The 21,016-nt window shown below is 41.3% G+C and overlaps 5 non-coding genes across 5 annotated transcripts; 2 read left to right on the forward strand and 3 right to left on the reverse strand.

Annotated features, from left to right (window-relative positions):
• Positions 1–209: 209 nt before the first annotated feature.
• On the forward strand, positions 210–282 carry trnam-cau (transfer RNA methionine (anticodon CAU)). The gene has a single exon. It is a non-coding gene; the product is annotated as a tRNA-Met (tRNA).
• Positions 283–780: 498 nt separating this feature from the next.
• trnag-ucc (transfer RNA glycine (anticodon UCC)) lies at positions 781–852 on the reverse strand. Its single transcript has one exon. It is a non-coding gene; the product is annotated as a tRNA-Gly (tRNA).
• Positions 853–1,394: 542 nt separating this feature from the next.
• trnam-cau (transfer RNA methionine (anticodon CAU)) lies at positions 1,395–1,467 on the forward strand. Its single transcript has one exon. It is a non-coding gene; the product is annotated as a tRNA-Met (tRNA).
• A 751-nt stretch (positions 1,468–2,218) lies between these two features.
• trnav-cac (transfer RNA valine (anticodon CAC)) lies at positions 2,219–2,291 on the reverse strand. Its single transcript has one exon. It is a non-coding gene; the product is annotated as a tRNA-Val (tRNA).
• Positions 2,292–3,187: 896 nt separating this feature from the next.
• On the reverse strand, positions 3,188–3,260 carry trnam-cau (transfer RNA methionine (anticodon CAU)). The gene has a single exon. It is a non-coding gene; the product is annotated as a tRNA-Met (tRNA).
• Between the last annotated feature and the right edge of the window lie 17,756 nt (positions 3,261–21,016).

Raw genomic sequence — 21,016 nt, forward strand, 5'->3', positions numbered from 1 at the left:
TGCAAATGAGGTTGGAAGGAAAGCCAGCATACGCAGGGGGGCCCAGGACTGAGTTTGGGAACCACTGCTCTGACAGAAGGACACGGATAAAACATGGTCCCACAGGTTAAAACGTGTTTCTGCCGGGTTTCAAACCGAGGACATTGCTGCCAGTGGTCAAGTATGTTTTAGGTGACGTTTGACAGGCACTGTGGTCACCCTGGTTACGGGCCTCGTTAGCGCAGTAGGCAGCGCATCAGTCTCATAATCTGAAGGTCGTGAGTTGGATCCTCACACGGGGCATTTAGTTTTTGTTTACCATTACATTACTGGCATTTGGCAGACGCCCTTAACCAGGGAGACATACAGTTGATTAGACTAAGCAGGAGACAATCCTCCCCTGGAGCAATGCAGGGTTAAGGGCCTTGCTCAAGGGCCGAATGGCTATGTAAATCTTATTGTGGTTACACCAGGGATTCGAACCACCGATGTCCCAGTCATGTAAATGGTTGGAATTTATATAGCGCCTTTATCCAAAGCTCTGTACAATTGATGCTGCTCATTCACCCATTCATACACACACTCACACACCAACAGCCATTGGCTGCCATGCAAAGCGCCGACCAGCTCGACAGGAGCATTTGGGGGTTAGGTGTCTTGCTCAGGGACACTTCGACACAGGCGGGGGATAGAACCGGCAACCCTCCGACTGCCAGACGACTGCTCTTATTGCCTGAGCCACGTCGCCCCCATGTAACTTAACCACTACGCTACAGGCCGCCCTCGCAAAAAGCAGAGGAATGCGATGGCCGGGAATCGAACCCGGGTCAACTGCTTGGAAGGCAGCTATGCTCACCACTATACCACCATCGCACAGGGTTTGCATTGCGCCTGCATGTATACTTCAAAACGGAGCAGATGCAGTAACATTTCAAAAGAGAAATGCCCCAGATGAGGATGTAAATCACGACCTTCAGATTAAGAGACTGACGCGCTACCTACTGCGCTAACGAGGAGCTGTTGCTGATTGTTGCAACTTGCCTGGTAGGACAAAGACACAATATTAAATTAAATAATAAAATTCAAGCAAATACAATCATAAAGCTGAATTAGTCTCCTTTACTGGATGAGACATGTGACACTCTTAGCTCCTGCTGCCAGTGGTCAGGTATGTTCGTGACGTTTGATGTCCAACACGTTGAAACCTGTTTCCGCCCGGTTTCGAACCGAGGACCTTTCGCGTGTTAGGCGAACGTGATAACCACTACACTACGGAAACCTTGATGCACCATGGCACATTTAGCCTGCCCAAATCGGTATGGTCAGATGACTGGGTGAGAGCAGATCTGATGCTGCCAGTGGTTAAGTATGTATTAGGTGACGTTTGATGGGCACTGCGGTCACCCTGGTCACGGGCCTCTTTAGCGCAGTAGGCAGCGCGTCAGTCTCATAATCTGAAAGTCGTGAGTTCGATCCTCACACGGGGCATTGGTTTTCGTTTACCTGGTCTAGTGAACATTACTTGCAGTACTTGGTTAATGCCTTGCACTGGGCATGGAGCCTATTTCATTAAAATCGCTAACTTGATTCACCTGATTAGATTGTTGACATTTAGGTATAATTGTTTCACAATCCCTGAGACAACAGTGTCTTAAGCACAAACCTACACAACCCCAGGTTAAGTGAGTGGGATGACATGGAACACGTATGTAGCCTGTATAAACCACCTGGCGAAACCACACCCAGACTGCAGAAATTAGCTAAAACATCAGATAATAGTGTCACACAAGTTGTACTGATCACCAGCAACAAATAACATGTTTACACATTTACCACATACGGCATGAACTGAACCTCAAGTTGGCAAGAGTAGTCCTGTGAGCTAGGGAGATCAGAGACGTCACGGCTGAAAGTTTTAATGATGGTCAGCAAACAGGAAAAGTCCTGATCTCAGAAAAAATTGTGATAAACAATATCCACAATTAACATCAATATGTGAGTGGAAGTATTTTGATTTCGCAAATGAATGAATGAATCATTTTAAAAATGAATAGAGCCTAAATGGGGAAACTGGCTTTTTGAGCAGAAATCACAGATATCAGCAGGGGCCGACATTAGGGCTTCAGAGGGGTCTTATACATTTTGTATGTTCCTATATGTACAAAAATGACCGAGATATCAGTCTGACTCCACTTCAAAGTGTGAACACACCCAAAAGACAGGTCAAAGGTTAAAAACGTGTTTCCGCCCGGTTTCGAACCGGGGACCTTTCGCGTGTGAGGCGAACGTGATAACCACTACACTACGGAAACCTTGACAGTCCCGGGCCTGCACACAAGGTGGGTAATGATTGAACCTCAGAAAGCAAACACCACATTGGCAAGAGTAATCCTGTGGGCAAGAGAGGACAGAGAGCTTCCCTCCGATAATTTTCATGATGTTTAGTCAGTAAAAAGTCAAAATTCCTGTCGACCCACCAAAGAAATTTCACACAGAAAAAAACCTGTTGTATTATATGATAGTTATGACATCAATATTATATCAGAACTTGTTAGTAGTAAAATTGTTATAGAGAGAATAAGACTTAGGCAGGCTACCAGGGCAATGATTGGAGGCATCACATATTGAACTTGTATAAAATAGAGACGATGTCATTCATTAGGGTCGGAACAGAGACAAAATATCATCCGTAGTGTTCAGGACTACCATACAACAGTGCCCGTCTTTCACAATTACTGTCAATACTGCATTCTTAATTCTTAATGTTTAATTTATACCTTGCTCAGTCAGTATTCACCAAAATCCACATTTTCCGGGGAAAACTGCAGAAGTGCAAGTGCGCCATCTGGCGGTAAAAACAAAAATTTGAATCTGCAAACCGCCCATCACACGAATAAAAACAGACGATTTATATCCAATGCAGAAAATACTCAAATGTGTCATTTGCATAGCTAGGGTTAGGTATGTTAAACAAAACAGCTTGCCAAATAAAGGTTAATAAGATCCAGATTGATAACCAGCTCATAAACCTCAGTGACAAAAGGAACCGTAGATTATATATGCAGCAAACCAAATGCAATTTAACACTTTACGTTAAATGTACAACCATGACACAAACAGATCAGCCACTAGAGGACGCCATTGTATAGACCGCGGAACGGGCGGGGCATGAAGTGCATGTTTACTAAACCAGGTAAACGAAAACAAATGCCCCGTGTGAGGATCGAACTCACGACCTTCAGATTATGAGACTGACGCGCTACCTACTGCGCTAACGAGGCTGACGTCCCGCGGAACCACAGTGCCAGTCAAACCAATCCAACACCATACTTGACCATTGGAAGCACCAGTTATTGGTGTCACACAACTGATCACCAGCAACAATTAACATCTTACTCATTTACCACATTATGAATAGCGCATGATATTAAAGCAAGTCGCTTTAAATTTAAATTACCTCGTGTTAACAAACGTTCTTATTTGAACCCTCTGGACCTGTGCTGATACTAGAAGTGAACACTCCCATTGTTCGCCACTAGATGGCGCTCTGACGCAGACAAACAGACGCCACTCACGAATGTGCGAGTGAACAATGCTAACTTGACATCTCTGTCTACTCGTTAAAAACAAACATGTAACAGTTAATGCATCTAGCACTTTATATCACATGAAGTGTCGCAATAGAGATACCCGCATACACTGTCTGTCTAATTACGATTAAACCGAATAATCAAAACCTACATCGAGTAATGCATGACCAATTATAACTTAGCTAGGCTAGCTAGCTTTTTCTATTCAGTGTAGGCCTACAGGAACGGTGGTTCGACTTTGTGAGAACCAAAAGGCCTAGTTCTGTCATTATTCCCAGTATTTCAAATATGAATAAATTAGAATACTCAGCTGCAAACAAGCAAAGGTTAGTTATTGTCACGTCAGCTAACGTTACGTTGACGAAACCGAAACTGATGTTCCATACCAACCAAATGATAATTAGCTAGCCCCAAGTTAAGATAGGTATTGGCTAAATAAATACTAGCTTGATAACTTAGGCATCCTAGACAAGCTAGACTAACGAAGTATAAAATTGTATTTACAGTAAGTTATCGAGCTATCGAGGTTCAGGATCCATAACTTGGTATCATGCAGCTACCATTGCTGCAGGCATTTGCTTCAGCCGTGCGCTGCATCACCTGATTTGACTAATTAGCGTATTATCTGAACCAAGCAGGTAAAGTAATTAACTGTTAGTGAAATCAGGTGGTGTAGCGCACGGTAGGAGCACCTGCATACACTGCGGCCTGCAGGACGTGGAGTTGTGTAGCATATACGTGTTAGCTAGTTCGGCTGTTCGTTTGGAAAGTTCCAGCTCGTATAAGGATATTAAAGGTAACCTTAACTTTTATTCCTTTTTAATGAGATAGCTAACATCGGCGATATTCTAATCTCAGAATGTACTTACTGTCGGTATATTTTCACTGTCGGCGCTAGATATGCACAGATCGTTCGCATTCCCTCAGTTTAGACTCTACTGCGTCATCACTGGACAAATAACGCGTTTTTTCTCCTCTCCCTTAAGCTCGATTCTCCATTGGTGGAAAAGTTTGGGAAGCACCGGACCGTTTATTTGCACAAATTTCATTCTATATACCGTTTATGAAACCGTGTATGAAAATGGAGATTCTTGAAATGTACACAACTATTTCTTAATCAACCACAAGTCGTAAATATACATACACTGTGCAGTTTTATAATAATTTATGGAGAAAAAAAAAACAATTAATACTTATAAAACCTACGCGATTGCCCAATCAGATTATGTATCCCCATCAAAATTCTCGAAAAATAAACCAATCACTTCCTTGATGTCTAACGGATAAGACAAGCAGAACTTACCTTGCGAGCTAGCAGGAAAAGACTCCAGCTATTATCCTTGCCAGAGGTGGATGCACCAAGAACTAAAGCAGGCCATGGTAACTCACTAAAAGTGAGAATTTTTTTGCATTTGGCTGATCAATAAATGGGGCGATAACTTTTTTTCCCCATGTCAAATAAAGAATGCTTGCGAGTTGTGAAAATGAAACGATTCATTGTCTTGGTGTACTATACCAGGCCATTCTGCTTTCACTTGCATTCAGATAGCTAGCTATCAGTCAACTTCGGGAACTGAGACGTTAAACAGGTACAATAGGTAAGATTTCTGTGTTAAAACATTGTTACAAGACCACTGTGAAACTCTTCCTATCGTTGTTGACATGTTGACACACCCTCGCCTATGTTTATAGTCCTTAAACTTGGGTTCGAAATATGGACAGACCCTCTGAACCAAAACATTGTACAGCTGTCCAATAATTGTGAGGGTCGGGGGGGTTTAACATCAGGGCGTTGACAGAGAAGGGGGAGGAGTAAAGTGTTGTGGTCTGAGGGTGTTTGTTACTGCAATTCCTCTCTTGACTGTTAGAAGTCCAAAATTTCCTATTGTACCTTCAACACATTCAATATAATACATGAGCGAAATTGTTCTCAGCCTGGTCTGTAGCGTTGTGTTTAAGGTATCTGACTGGAACCCGCAAGGTCAATGGTTCGATCCCCGGTGTAGCCACAATAAGATCCGCAAAGCCCTTGACCCTGCATTGCTCCAGAGGAGGATTGTCTCCTGCTTAGTCTAATCAACTGTATGTCGCTCTGGATAAGAGCCAAAATGCCATTAATGCAATGTATAATCTATACCAGGGACACTCTCATCTGGCTTTTACCAGCCTTGAGGGGTAATGTGTCCTCTGCATTTAACCCATCCTAGTTACTTTGGTGCAGTACAAGCCGCCCTCGCAAAAATCACAGGAATGCGATGGCCGGGCGTCGAACGCCGGTCAAGCCGGGATAGTTAAGCTTAACTTCCCTTAACTTTTCCCATTCATTTTCAACGGTAGTTCTTAACACTTCAGATGTAATATATTCTTGGCCACACGCGCGCTGTATCGGAGCTTAATGAATGACGTCTTTTCAGAGCGGATTCCTTAACTACACGAAATCGCGATTCATTTCCATGGGCGCCGACGTTTCGGTAAGTCTATCTAAATAATTATTTTACTACTAACGGGTCCTTGAATGATATTTATGTTATTGAGGTATTCCCACAATATTTTCAATAAAATTGCCTCTAGTTTAATCAGTTACTGCAATGTGTTATTGTTATTTTGAATGTTCCAATTCGTTTTTTTATGTGTGAAAATTACAGGTAAACGGGATAATGTATCTGCATGTCTGTTTCTCAACGTCGTAGCCAGCTACATTAACATGCTATCACATTACGGTTTAAAATATCACCGTCATTAATAGTATTGCCAATTTGTACATACGTTTGATTCACTGTGTCATGAAGGCTTAGACATAAAATGTATTATTGTTACTCTTATTTCACTGCTATTGTAAAGGCAATAAGTAGCGCCAATGCCAATTGTTTATTGTCATAGGCCTAACTTACTGTCATTCAGACATCTTATTTTGGTACATGTTCCTTTATTTACCATCAATATATTATTGTTGTTGTTAACTTGCCCATATTATGTAGTTGCCCAGCTAAGTACTTAAATAATAGAGCAGTTTCCACAATAATTATATTATACAATATTTACACCCATGTTACCTTAAATTATATGAATGTACAGTAAATACATACTTATTGTTTTGTTTTTTCTTTGTTTAGTACAATAATGACTGTAATGCCAGGCATATATATTTGTTGCTGTTGTGTTTGTGTGTTCATAAAAATTGTACAAAAATTGTACACCACAATTTTATATTCATCAACAAATTGTTCAAAGTGCAAGTTTTTTATTAAAGGGTATTTTTATACATTCTGGTTTCACCATGTAGACATGACAGCACTTTTTATACATAATCCCCCACTTCAGGGCACCATAATGTTTAGGACATATTTATGTGATGTAAATTATAGTCATGTTTCCTGCATATTTTTTGTATGCATGACTGCTTGAAGTCTGTGACCCACTGAGACATTACTGTAGTCTTCTGTGGACAGTAGTCTCTGACACATCCACGCCTGCCTCTTGAAGAGTGTTTCTGATCGGTCGGACATGTGTTTGGCGATTTTTCTTCATTCTGATGAGAATTCTTCAGCTATCAACTGTAGAGGTCTTAACTGGCTTGCCATGCCCTTTGCCCCATTACATGTTCTCTCTCCTTAATGCTGTTCCAAACAGTTGATTTTGTTACACCTAAGGTTTAGCATAACAAAACAGACATTTTCAGTCTCATAATGGCTTCCTTGACATTCATTGGAACAAATCTGGCCCTCATGTTTAATGACAATAATACAAACCAAAGGCAAGAAAAAGCCTAGGTATGGTGTTTATGGTTACTATGTATAAAACACACTAATTTCAATATGGTGAAACCGAAGCAATTATACTCATAAATCAGAATCAGATTTTTTGCACAATGTATAACACACTTTTACAGTATGATTGATTCATACTCACTTGGGCATTTAACTGTCTGATGAAACCACAGGTTTTCTGAACAAGCTCGTGCCGCGGAGGTTCATCGCTTCTCCCGTAGCAGGCAACACGTAGGAATTCCGTGGCATATAGCAGGAGATCCCTGCAAAAGCACACGTTTAAGCTTACCTACCGGTTTTAGGGCATACTGCAGATATTCTAATTGTCTCAAAATGTGTGTGGCTTTCCACTGCATATATTAACTCCAAAGTCAAACGGCTAAACACGGTCTTGAGAAAAGGTTCACACGGTCTTGGGAAAAGTTCACACGACAACTTGTTTTCTATTTTCCTGATAGTAGTGCAAGAGTGTCACGCACGCAGACACACACCTGTAAAACAGAAAGCTAATAATATACAGTTGAGCTACTTACTGCGAAGTTACTCCAAGTTCTCGCATTAAATGAGAAATAACAGTCATGGGCTGATTCTTCAACCAAAATCTTTCAACGTCAGAAACGCCGATTGTATGGCGACCAATCGCCTCGCCCGCTCGGGTTTAATATATTCTTGGCGCTGTTCCGAACAAACTGACATCATCAGAACCATGTTTACTTTGTTCCTGTCTGCCTGGCACAACAACAAGCAAACGAGTTACTACATTACAGTTGCTACATTTCCTCCAAAGGGTGGATGACTAACATGTGCCTGGATTGGGCTGTTTTTATAAATAAAATGGACTGCCCTGTGGCTGGGGGGGAAGACTCGCAATTCGCAACTGGCCCGGGTCGGCCAGTGTCTTTGAATAAAGGTCCGAATCCAGCCACTTATCAACAGAATATGATCTGGCTGTTATTTAAACATTATAAACTTCACCTTTTTACGTTAATGTGATCCACTCAAGTGACGTGGTACCATAACCTTTCATAGCAACTTATAAAAAGGTAAATATATAAATATAAAGTGACAATGCGTCGTCACTGATAGGTGTAATACTCAATTCTAGTTTTGAGTACGATTCCTGCCTTTGGAATGTACATTTGTTTCCCCCCCTCAGATAACAGCCTGAGAAGGGTATTCAAAGCCATTCCTAATAGCGGGATTAAGATAGTCCACTGAATCCAGAGTGCATTGCCTGTATCTGTGACAAATGCTGTTCCAGCAGATAAACATAATTCTTCAGTTAAAAAGACTCATTTTTTACACCTATACACTATATATATATATTTTTTTTTGGGTTAGACAAGGAGGAAAGGGATATCAGAAAGGGGGGCGGGGGAAATCAGGAGGGAGGACGAAGGTAGAGTTTGAAAAGGTGAGTTTGAAATATTAACACAAAAGCCAATAAACATCACCAGACACTGAAATTATTTGTCTCAAAGAACATTTATTGTAAAAAATCTAAAATCTTATCAGAACACCAACATCTAATTATCAGAACATTAGGATTGACATGAGCACATCAGAACATTTATTGTAAAAAAAAACTGTATCAGAACACCTTATTATCAGAACATAAGTGTGTGTGTGTGTGTGTGCGTGCACGTTTGTGTTGATTCACACACATGAGTGGCAACATGCGGTCAGGTTGGAGTGTCCCTTGCAAACATAGGCTTTGCATTTGTGGCATGTAAGGCTGGTTTTGACATCTCTGGGGACACAGAGCATGCACCTCTTCCTTTTCTGTCCCCGTGCTTGGTGAGGGGGACGTGACAGAGGAGTGGCTGGGCCCTACACACCCCTCACCAGACTGGAGTGGCTGGGCCCTGCACACTCCTCACCAGACTGGAGTGGCTGGGCCCTACACACCCCTCACCAGACTGGAGTGGCTGGGCCCTGCACACTCCTCACCAGACTGGAGTGGCTGGGTCCTGCACACTCCTCACCAGACTGGAGTGGCTGGGCCCTGCACACTCCTCACCAGACTGGAGTGGCTGGGCCCTGCACACTCCTCACCAGACTGGAGTGGGTGGGCCCTACACACTCCTCACCAGACTGGAGTGGGTGGGCCCTGCACACCCCTCACCAGACTGGAGTGGGTGGGCCCTGCACACTCCTCACCAGACTGGAGTGGGTGGGCCCTGCACACCCCTCACCAGACTGGAGTGGCTGGGCCCTGCACACTCCTCACCAGACTGGAGTGGGTGGGCCCTGCACACTCCTCACCAGACTGGAGTGGCTGGGCCCTGCACACCCCTCACCAGACTGGAGTGGGTGGGCCCTGCACACTCCTCACCAGACTGGAGTGGCTGGGCCCTGCACACTCCTCACCAGACTGGCAGAGGCTGGTGTGTGGGGAAGGTGCTAGCGCTGTTGTATCAGAGGAATAACCAAAGCTTTCCCAAGCTCTGCCAGGAAGAGTCTCCTCTTGAAGGGTTTCCCCCGATCCCAGGCTGGGTTGATTGCCGTCCACACCACATATGCATTATATGCAGACACATCCAGGATGTTGTGGAACACAGCCACGGGCCAACGGGCTGACTTGTGCTTGCAAGTGTAGGTACCAGTAAGCTGCACTAAAATAAAATGAGATTGGACAATTAGTTAATCTGTCTTCCACAAAAATGAGATGTTTTACAGAAATAAAAAGGAAAATTAAAATGTATGAAAGATGAAAAAGTACTTTACTGTACCTCAAGGCAGTCAACACCCCTTTTGTTTCTGTTGTAGTCCAGGATGGTGTGTGGCTTCCTGTGCCCATCTCTGTGTAGTGTGCTCATCAAGATGACATTTCTGTCCTTCTTGGGAACATATGACCATATGACAAAACATATGACCAGACCAAGTTGCCATTCTTACTTTGGGAAGATTCTCAATTCGCAGTCAGCCAGTCGCGCATTGCTGTAACAGATTTTTTGACCTAAGGTGACCCCCTCTCTTTAAATAAGGGTTTGAATCCAGCCACTTATCAACAGAATATGATCTGGCTGTTATTTAAACATTATAAACTTCACCTTTTTATGTTAATGTGATCCACTGAAGTGGTACCATAACCTTTCATAGCAACTTATAAAAAGGAAAATATATAATCATCATTCAAGAGGGCCTACATCACCCCGCTCCTAAAGAAACCCACCAAATAACCTGCTGGACCCCCACCAGTCCGACTTCAGACCTGGCCACTCCGGAGACTGCACTCCTCTCTGTCAACGAGTCCCTTCAGGCTGCATGAGCAACCTCTCTCTCCTCTGTCCTGATCCTTCTTGACCTCTCTGCGGCGTTCGACACGGTCAACCACTCCATCCTCTTAGCCTCCCTGGCATCTACAGGGATCTGTGGCACAGCCTTAGAGTGGATCCAATCTTATCTCTCTGGCCGGTCCTCCCAGGTGTCCTGGGCTGGAGGAGTGTCAACCCCTCGCCCCCTTGTTACAGAAGTCCCCCAGGGCTCAGTCCTCGGACCCCTCCTCTTCTCCATCTACACAAGATCCCTTGGCCCCGTTATCTCTGCTCATGGCATCTCCTATCATTGTTATGCCGATGACACCCGACTCTTTCTCTCTTTCCCCCCATCAGACACACAGGTCTCTACCCGTATCTCCGCCTGCCTGAGAGACATCCAGAGCTGGATGGGCAATCTGTGCTGGCTTTCGTTGTTACTTGGCATTAATTGATCAATGAAAGCCGTTGATTACACAGTTAACTCACCTCACCTGGTTTCTTGGGTCAGAATCGGTTGCTTATTTTAAGGTGGAGACGAAAGCCAGCACACCCTGCGGCTCTCCAGGACCAGGGTTGCCAACCCCTGCACTAGGGGATACCACAGTGACCTCATCCCCTAGTGCAAGAAACCTTGGAGTGGTGATGGACAACAGGCTATCCTTCTCCAAGAACATCGCTACGGTGATCCGGGCGTGCAGGTTCTTCCTGTACAACATCCGGAGAATCCCACCCTTTCTCACCACCTACTCCACTCAGCTCCTTGTTCAAGCAATGGTCCTGTCCCGCCTGGACTATTGCAATTCTCTGCTGGCTGGCTTTCCAGCATCTGCCATCAGACCCCTACAACTCATCCAGAATGCTGCAGAACGGCAGAGTCTCTGACCTCCTTCAAGCGCAGACTGAAGACCCATCTCTTCAGGCTACACCTTTCCCTCCCCAACTCACAATCACTGTGATTAGCCTTTGACCGTAATGGCACTTATGTATAGATATCGTTACTTGTATAGGTATTGTTGTTTTTATTGGCTGTTGTTGTATTCTAGCTGCCAACAGTGGTATGCTAGTTTGAAAGCTGATTGTACTCTTCAAGGGTTCTGAATTTCTGTATGTTTACACTAGGACTCGGAACTGTACTGTCCTCTCAGGTCTACTTTTGCACTTGTTCTTGTGATTGATTTGCACTTTGTTGTACGTCGCTCTGGATAAGAGCGTCTGCTAAATGCCATGTAATGTAATGTAATAGAAATATAAAGTGACAATATGTCGTCACTGATAGGTGTAATACTCAATTCTAGTTTTGAGTACGATTCCTGCCTTTGGAATGTACATTTGTTTCCCCCCCTCAGATAACAGCCTGAGAAGGGTATTCAAAGCCATTTCCTAATAGCAGGATTAAGACTCTGAATCCAGAGTGCATTGCCTGTATCTGTGACAAATGCTGTTCCAGCAGATAAACATAATTCTTCAGTTAAAAAGACTCCTTTTTTTACACCTCATCATGAGACAAATAAACATGAAGCAGTCTGCCAAGTGGGTGAAATACAGATACTAATAAAATAATTTTCATTTAATATTTGTTTTGTATAATTCCATAATTTGCTAATAAACAAAAGAAGACTAATTCCTTTGAGGTCCTGACACTCATTAGATATTTGATATTTGAATGCTTTGCGATAAATCATGAGCAGAATCATTTATGATTCAATGATTTTATACAGGCCTAAGAGATAATTAGGCCTAACAATTATTTCATTGATAAAACCACCTTCAACTGCACAAAGAGCATGACTCTCTTCTGAATGGTCATTTTATTTTGATCTTTTGATAATTTAAATCAAAATGTTCTGAGTTGATTGGTTATATTACACAAAGTGGTTCAAGATAAAACTTTTAGTTTCTTGACAAAATGTTTCAGTACACCACCAGGGAGGATGCCAGGGTGGTAGATGGGTGTGAAACAGGAGATTACTGTTTGCTTTGGTGACAATGCCCATTTGGTTTCCTTCCACATCACATGGGTACAGAATAATGCATATTCATCTGCCTGTCACTTCATCAGGGACAGGTACCTGCATCTTATTTCAGTATTTTACTTCAGGAGGTTTGGGGCATAAAAGCTCATTCGCATACAACATGATTTTGTGATTGAACTGCCTATGCTTCAGACTGTAATTAAGACTGTTTTTGCTGTATTAATAAATTGTTATTGATCTGAATTTTGGACTACAAGTTTTACTTCACAAAGGACCAAATTCCTACACATAGCAACACTGGAGTCATTGCTTTAATACAGACATCATTTATTAATTTCACTGATATTTACAGACACACATACACATCCTGATACAGTACCCAATACACACACACACATGAAGACACCCGTATACAATACAAACTCTTTAATTACTAGGTATGCAACATCTATGTAAAAAAAAAAGTGCAGCAACAACTTGTTTTTTTATATGCAGCCTTTTTTTCTAAATTTTTATTAATAATAATTCCAATAATTCTGGAGCTCACTGTATGCCCTGAAAATAGTCAGATTCCCATACTGCTATCAGTCATGAGCTAAAGCTGAGCTAAGGCTATGAGTTTTAGTACAAAACTAGAGTTGGTGGGGGTGGGCCTGGGGAGACAGTTTCCAGAACAGCTGTATCCCTTTAAGATGAACAACGCGATAAGAACCGGGTGATGTCATTTATTAACGTCTGATGCAAGAAAAAGCCTACAAAAATATGGTGTTTATGGTTACTATGTATAAAACACACTGTAATTTCAATATGGTGAAACCAAAGTCTGTAAACATGCCCTTCAATATGCTGAGAATATGCATTTTTACTGCATGCTAATTGTTTGATTGCAAATCTAAAATTATGTACAGAGCCAAATAAAAAAATGTCTTTGTCCTAAACATTACAGATGGCACTATATAACATTGTAATCTTTTTTTGTGGATGTAATAAATTGCAATAATTGATGTAATGTCAGTACTCGACCTCTCCGTATATTGATATACATAGCTATTTGCACATACATACTTCTGTACTACTTTTATGTTGCCTCATTGTGTTAGTGTAAATATGTTTATACAGTTTATACAGTCAAACGCTACATATCTAAAATAATTTTAATTTAATTGGACGCAGCGCCGTAATAGCAAAACCCAGAAATAAAGTCCTGGCAACCTGCGCAGTGTGCACCGCCTTTATTCCGCGATCAAACGGCTCCTTTGTTTTATGCTTAATTGTTTAATTACTTCCGTGATCAATGTAGAAACGTGAATGATTATACTAAATGCAATGTAGGTTTTCTTTAGCAGTGTCAAACGTCGCATTCATAAGGCTTTATATTTACAAGCGGAAGTATACCGTAACAGTTCTCAAATGTCCGGGAACATCAGCAGTTTCTATGAATAAAATAAAAAATGGTAAATCACATTTTCTAAATTAACATCGTGAGGTTATACCAAATAATAACTCATACTTACCAATAGCGTCAATGAGGTAGTCTATGCAATGAGTTAAACCCTATCTCTGCGGGAATATCTACTTCCCTCATTAAAACAGGAGCCGGTTGCTTGTTTGACTGTACTTTATTGTGAAGGTCGCCGTGCACCTGGTTCACCGGAAGCATACGTATTGATCAGACCTCTGACGACTCAGCAACTCAGCGCTGCCCTCTGGTACGATATTTAATGATTTATTTATTTTATTCATAGTGCCAAAATAAATAGGAAAAATGTAGACATAAGTACTCCTTGTGGGGTGTGCAGCCCTACTGATATTTGAGTGACAGTGTCTTTCAGATGCAGTTTGCTCTTAATACTTAAACACAACCCATGCATAAATGAATACAGCCAAACAACGGAATGTATGTATGGATATATTAATTGAAATGCATGTTTCGTTCATTATTTTTGTCTTCATCTTCATTTTATATTCATCTTCAAATAGTTATTATCTTCAAAGTAATTAGGCAATCACGAGCTTTGCGATATGCGGACAGGACACCAAATGTATATAGTATAAATTTCGCCAAATTATATAGCCTACACGGATTGTGGCAAGTGAACGTCAGGACGGCATGCCAAATAAAGCGTATTGCTAGGAGGCCGAGAAGGAGGTGAAACAATCTTCGACATAAGAGTGGCTAAGCACACATTTGGGTTGTCCCATGAAAATCAGTTTTAACGATTCACCAATCAGCTGGGATTTTCAAGTTTCCAGATATCCGGACATTTACATTTTTCAGCTGTGTATGTAAATGTTTGTATACATGCTGTAAGTATGTATCCAATGCGGGACTGGGTGTCATAACACAACCGCAAACCGGATACCAAATGTGGCGAAATTGCAGCGACTTTAAAATGTTGAATTTATCACGATTGGTGGGAATTATTGATATAATTGAAAATGTACAAACTGAAACATCCAACTGTATATATATTTTTTGGCATTATTTCAAAAATAATTCAATGAAAGGTCCGAAGTAAACATACTATACATTTTACATTACATTTTAGTAATTTGGCAGAATGGTTAAAAACTGAATCAAATCAATATTTTTTGTGACCACCCTTCGGCGTTAAAACTGCATCACTTCTCTGCGATAGCCAACGCAGTCCTACAATTCTACAAGACAATCAGCAGGGAGGTTGTTCCAAGCATGTTGGAGAACTTGCCACAGTTCTTCTGCAGACTTTGGTTGGCTCCTTGCTTCTGATCTCAGACAGCCTACATCAAGTGTTTATGTAAAAAGTAGTCAATTGCTAACAGTAATATGTTACTTTTTCTTCATTAAATACAAAAATGTCTCTGTCTCACACACACAAAAAAATAAACATATATATAATAAAGTCTAGGGTGCCTAAGACTTCTGCACGGTACTGTATGTAGAAATCACCTAAAATGTACGTAATTGGTATAAGATTTCTCTGTATTCTCATGTACAGTTAGTTGATTCCTTGTTTTTGCCCGTTTTTTGGCCACCTCACACCCCTCTGCTCCTTTCACCAGTCCTGGACTCTTGAAGAATTTGGTGGGATGTCAACCAACACGGGATGACCTGAATCTGTGAAGGTCAGATTCCAGTTCTACAAAAAAATACAAAACACAAGATAATTATTCCTCAATGTCCAGTCAGGCAATCCTTTATGCTTACCAGCTTGTTGCATATCTGTAGCAATGCCTGCTAAGTGACCGTTAAACGGCACAAATACAAACGATTGCATGTTGGTATTGTATATATGAATATGGATTAAATAAACTTTTAAAACTAATGCTTACAAAATACAGTGACAATAATTATTCTCATAAATCAGAATCAGAATTTTTGCACAATGTATAACACACTTTTACAGTATGATTAATTCGTACTCACTTGGGCATTTAACTGTCTGATGAAACCGCAGGTTTTCTGAACAAGCTCGTGCCGCGGAGGTTCATCGCTACTCCCGTAGCAGGCAACGCGTAGGAATTCCGTGGCATATAGCAGGAGATCCCTGCAAAAGCACACGTTTAAGCTTACCTACCGGTTTTAGGGCATACTGCAGATATTCTAATTGTCTCAAAATGTGTGTGGCTTTCCACTGCAGATATTAACTCCAAAGTCAAACGGCTAAACACGGTCTTGGGAAAGGTTCACACGACAACTTGTTTTCTATTTTCCTGATAGTAGTGCAAGAGCGCGTCACGCACGCAGACACACACCTGTAAAACAGAAAGCTAATAATATACAGTTTAGCTACTTACTGCGAAGTTACTCCAAGGTCTCGCATTAAATGAGAAATAACAGTCATGGGCTGATTCTTCAACCAAAATCTTTCAACGTCAGAAACGCCGATTTCCTCCAGTTGATGTTTCTGTATAAATGTACATTAAATATATTAAACAAACGGGCCATAACATACACAGCTTCAGCACTACAGTTTATGCTTTCGCATCGTTTTAAAGATAATTCTAGAGCGTAAGGCTGAAGAAGGCGTTAAAATTCGCGTTAGTTCACGTACGGATGCAAACAGAACTAACGTGCCATTCGATCATATTCGCATGGATAATGTCGTTTAATGTAGCAAACTACCTAGCTAGTGTAAACTAACGAAACACCGAAAGGGAGTAGGATACCCTAATCTATTTAAACGGGAGCTACATTGCAAGCCGATGTTACCTACCAGATGCCGAGTCGTTCTTTCCATCCTTGTTGAAAAAGAGAAATAATTCAAGTAAAGGCTCGCTGTCGTACGCCGGATAGTTAAACATCGACACCCGCCCCCTCCGGAGTGTGGCGACCAATCGCCTCGCCCGCTCCGCTTAGTATGTTGGCGTCATGTGGAACAGCCCCCAGAAACATTTTGGCGACGGACCTTTGTGTGTGACTCAGGACCTTTGTGTGTGACTCAGGACCTTTTCGCGGGTCTGGTGGACCCATACCATTATTGCGGTCTTGAAACAATACAGTCATAACAATTTATGTAAAAATACTTCACGGATGTTAACCTTATCTTAATTACAAGCAATATAGACCATAACATATAGCATATATGGTTAATATGTGCCATTTACCCCTGCTAAATCACATTCATTAGTATTCGTTTTTTGCGATGAAATAACAAAACAAATCAATAATAATCAAAACTGGGAGGAATAAATAAAAATGTTTATTATCAACAAATATAAAGGAGAGAAGGCTGTCTTCAATATTGGTGTTTATTGATTTAATCATACTGTAAAAGTGTGTTATACATTGTGCAAAAATTCTGATTCTGATTTATGAGTATAATTATTGTCACTGTATTTAGTAAATATTAGTTTTAAAAGTTTTTCATCCATATTCATATATACAATACCAACTGTTCATGCAATCGTTTGTATTTGTGCCGTTTAATGGTCACTTGCTACAGATATACAACAAGCTGGTAAGCATAAAGGATTGCCTGAATGGACATTGAGGAATAATCATCTTGTGTTCTTCATGTCTCTGGCTCTGGCTGTGTGACAGGGGCTTGTGGATGTAAAAGAGAACATACTGCCAGAGACAGAGACCCAAAACGGGAAATGGGGCGGAGTGGATAGGATTGTCTCCTGACATTCGCTAGATGGTTATTTTATGCAGTGTACGACAGCGAGCCTTAACTTTTTCATGACTGTTATTTCTCATTTAATGCATTTTATTTCTCATTTCAGCCTCAAGTGCCTCCTTCACTGGTGTGTCAGTGAGAATAGCAGTTTCTTTTCTTTTTTTGGTTGGCGGGCTAGTTTTCTTGGACCAGCTTTTGGGTATGGCCCAATTGTCCTCTGGCGTTGTTTGGTGGGTGGAGCTAGCATTACTAGGCAAGGCTGAGGTGGTGCTAATGGGCAGGGCTGGTTTGCTGGGGCTTGGAAGGGCTGGATTGGAGTTAGGGCCTGGAAGGGCTAGGTCAGTGCTGGGGCCTGGAAGGGCTGGGTCAGTGCTGGGGCCTGGAAGGGCTGGGTCAGTGCTGGGGCCTGGAAGGGCTGGGTCAGTGCTGGGGCCTGGAAGGGCTGGGTCAGTGCTGGGGCCTGGAAGGGCTAGGTCAGTGCTGGGGCCTGGAAGGGCTGGGTCCTGAAAGGGCCAATCTGAGACATAAGATGGTGTAAATTCTGTCTCCACAAACACATCCCTGTTGTAAGGTTGAACCCCTGTCACCTGAAAGCCGGCCTGGATATTCAGTGGGGTTGCAGCCAGCGGATAAGCAATTGCCACAATCTTAGGGATGTCATAGATTGTGATAGTTTTTCCTGGGTTGTTCCTCATCCAGGAATCAGACACAGAGTTTATGTGCTTTTTCAGCCACCCATAAACACTTCTGTCCAAAGGTTGCAGCCTTTGTGAACAGTGGGGTGGGAAGGACAGCATAATGATGCCATTTGCTTTGGCAAAATTGAGGCCATCAATGCACGAGTAAGCATGGTTTTTTTTCATTGAACACTTGGCATGTTCAGCAAAATGTTTGAGGAAGCGGTCCTCCTATGCTGCCAAGTAGCCCATTGTTGAGGAAGTGACCGTGAAAGTGCACCTGAGGGAATATGAAGTATTCCCTGTTCCCACAGACTTCAAACAGTCATGCATACAAAAAAAAGTGAATGCATATTCTAAAAATATGCGTCCGAAAAATCGCAGGCGCGGAGGGGGCATGTTAAATATCTTTTTCAGCAAGGATGGAAAGAACGACTCGGCATCTGGTATGTAACATCGGCTTGCAATCTGGCTCCCGTTTAAACAGATTAGGGTAGCCTACTTCTGAAATCTTGCTGGCAGCTCCCTTTCGGTGTTTCTACATAGGTCGCTAGTTTACACTAGTAAACTAGTTTGCTACATTAAACAACATTATCCATGTGAATATGATCGAATGGTCATTTATACAGAAACATAAACTGGAGGAAATGGTCGTTTCTGACGTTGAAAGATTTTGGTTGAAGTTAATCAGCCCATGACTGTTATTTCTCATTTAATGCGAGAACTTGGAGTAACTTCGCAGTAAGTAGCTCAACTATATATTATTAGCTTTCTGTTTTACAGGTGTGTGTCTGCGTGCACGCGTGCGTGACACTCTTGCGTGACACTCTTGCATTACTACCAGGAAATAGAAAACAAGTTGTCGCGTAAACCTTTTCTCAAGACAGTAAACCGTAAACCTTTTCTTGAGACAATTAGAATATCTGCAGTATGCCCTAAAACCGGTAGGTAAGCTTAAACGTGTGCTTTTGCAGGGATCTCCTGCTATATGCCACGGAATTCCTACGCGTTGCCTGCTACAGGAGTAGCGATGAACCTCCGCGGCACGAGCTTGTTCAGAAAACCTGCGGTTTCATCAGACAGTTAAATGCCCAAGTGAGTATGAATTAATCATACTGTAAAAGTGTGTTATACATTGTGCAAAAAATCTGATTCTGATTAATGAGTATAATTGCTATCACTGTGTAACCCCTATATTAAATATTAAGAATGCAGAAGCCAGCTTATAGTAGGGACCACAGGGAAAATTTTATTCCAGGGAGGATGTATGTACTTTAGTTTCTATTTCTATTCTATTGTCTGAACTGGAACTGGACATACAATTGCAATTGCATACAGTTTCCTTGCAAATGTGAAAAGGACACTTACACAATGATACAAAAAATAAAAATGATAATTACAAAATCTTATTTTGTAAGACCTAACATAATAATCATTTTTATAAGTCAAACGGGTACCCGTGTCATAAGTGTCATAAGTGCAGCTAGGTACATTACATTTTGTCCTACATATAAAACATGCCAATTTTAACCTCAACAGTCACAAAAATATTCCTTCACCTACTATTGCATCTCCCCAAAATAACGTACTTGATGCAAACTTTACACATGATACGTTTGTCTATTCCGTTAATTGAAAACCCAGAATAGCCATGTACAACTCCCGATAATTTATATTTTTCGTAAATAGTTTTAACATACACGCTCTTTAATTAACATGCATAAGACTCTACAATTTCACTTGGTCCTGATGTTATATCGTGAACTTTATAACCCACGCATTTCACATTTTCAACCAAGAATAACACGTGTTGCTTACTTGCATCTAACATCTTCAAGGAACCCCATCACTACCTTACCAACTTAGTGTGGGTGTCTTCAGTATGCAATGGACTTGGTAAAGTGAAGTGGTCAGCCCACGACTCCGCCATTTTGATTGTACTCTCCATTATTAAAATGAATAAAGTAACACATTGACCTGTGTTAATAGAGACTACCTGCAAAAGGACACATTAGTTCAGCATGACAATAAACACCTATGACAATAAACAATTGGCATTGGCGCAACTTATTGCTTTTACAATAGCAGTGAAATAAGAGTAAGAATAATACATTTTATGTCTAAGCCTTCATGACACAGTGAATCAAACGTAGATACAAATTGGCAATACTAATAACGACGTTGAGAAACAGACATGGAACATTCAAAATAACAATACTACATCGCAGTACCTGATTAAACTACAGGCAATTTTATTGAAAGTATTGTGAAAATACCTCAACAACATAAATATCATTCAAGGACCAGTTAGTAGTAAAGTAATTATTTAGATACCGAAATGCGCGTCGGCGCCCATGTAAATGAATTGCGCCAGGCGATTTCGTATTATTATTATTTTTTATTGGAAATAATGCATATACAACATATATAACCATAACAGGATATAAGCAAAGAAAAAGAAAAAGAAAAATGAGAAAAATATGTAACAGACTTGGGGATTTAACATTCATGTAACACACAGAGTGGCACAGGCTTGACAAGTTTTTACAGCTTTGGGGTGATTCGATTTCTTCAGTGTATTCAACGAAGAATCAAAATTTGTTTTAAAGACTAAAAAAATGTGGCTTCTGATCAGAAAACTTGCTGGTGTGGATGTAATGTTTACTTA

The sequence above is a fragment of the Conger conger genome, chromosome 3 (genome assembly GCF_963514075.1).
Source record: "Conger conger chromosome 3, fConCon1.1, whole genome shotgun sequence".
Taxonomy (NCBI): domain Eukaryota; kingdom Metazoa; phylum Chordata; class Actinopteri; order Anguilliformes; family Congridae; genus Conger; species Conger conger.